Source organism: Arachis ipaensis, chromosome B04, assembly GCF_000816755.2.
Source record: "Arachis ipaensis cultivar K30076 chromosome B04, Araip1.1, whole genome shotgun sequence".
Classification (NCBI taxonomy): Eukaryota; Viridiplantae; Streptophyta; class Magnoliopsida; order Fabales; family Fabaceae; genus Arachis; species Arachis ipaensis.
In genome coordinates, this window is record NC_029788.2 from 125,970,237 (window position 1) to 125,971,867 (window position 1,631).

The following is a 1,631-nucleotide window of genomic DNA, read 5'->3' on the forward strand; positions in this document are numbered from 1 at the left end:
TAGACAAACAAACAAAAAATAATAAACTTAATCAATGTTATACTTCACATTAAAAACGTTCTAACTTTTTAATAATGTCGTTGAATTTTATATTTTCGTAAATGAAATGATCGATGAAATTAGACTAATATAGAAATAGCTATTCAAAAAGGAAGAAAAGTAATCAAGTTCATTCAGTATGTATATTTATTATTTAACTCTCAACCACCCATCAAATTCCTTTCATATCGTTTCTTCAAACATATGAAACCCTATAAACATTTACAGAGGTAGATCAATTTTGTGTAGTTAAAAGGTGAAAACAAATCGGGAAAGAGAATCTATATCATCCCAACCAGCTTTGGAAGATAAAGTTTTGGTTTTTCAAAGGTAGCAGTAGGGGTGCACATGGGTCGGGTGAAGCCGGGTTTGATGTGACCCAGATCCGGTCCGAAATATATACCGGGTCTATTTATTAGATCCGAACCCGGCCCTAGACCCGATGAAACCAATATACTTTCGGGCCATAATTATACCGGATAAAAACCGGGTCGTTAATATTACATTACGTTGATACCTTCTTGTAAGCTAACATGTAAAAAAATTCAAATTTCCAATACTCCAACTATTAGTTAACATGGTAAAATTCACTTAGAAAAATATAACAAGAACCAACCCTTCTTCAAAACTAAAGCATAACCACAATCAATACTAATATTGTCTAATAATACCAAATATTTAAATCAATACAAATAATACAATCTTATGTATTAGTCTAAAGTCTTATGCATTCTAAATATAAAACATTAATTTATAGTCTTATAATGACTAATAACACAAAATATTAAGGTTTACAATACTTAAATTCCACATAAGAATAGTCATGATCTATCACTAATAACACAAAATATTAATTGTGTATGATGACCGGGCCACCGGGCCGACTTCGGGTGACCCGAGCTATGGCCCGGACCCGACCCGAAATAATGACCGGGTCTATTTTTGAGACCCGTACCCGACCCTAGACCCGATGAAATCACACCAAATTAGTCCCTAAAGTATTCGAGACCGGACCAGGCCTTCGAGCCGGGCCGAGTCTGTGCACCCCTAGGTAGCAGTTTATTTGATAAATCAAAATAAAAGTAATTTCCAATAACTATATGTTAACAAAAAAGTAATATCTATTTATCTCTAATTTGATAAAAGTAAAATTATTTTTTCCCATTTGAAAAGGCTATGTGCACCCAAACATACAAATAACTCAGGAGACCAAAATCAAGCCTTCAAATAACATTTTTAATTTTTTTTTTATTTACTTAACACAAAATAAAGTTCCCCGTACTTTTAAAACTGGTTAGCAATATCTACATTTACTTTATTTAGTATATTTAGGAGCTGANAAGTTTAAATTATTTAGACTCATTATTTTTTATCCGTTAAATATATAGGAAAATGCTTTTATTCTTCATTAGTTTATATAGAAGCTGCTAACATTAGTTATATATTTAATTCATTTCTCAAGAGGTAGAATTAAATATGGATTAATAGTTAAATTAGTTTTTAAAAGATGGTTCTTATTTTTTAAATTATTTATCTTTAAAAGAATTTATCAATCAAATTAGTCCTTCAAAAATTATAAATTAATCATGTTT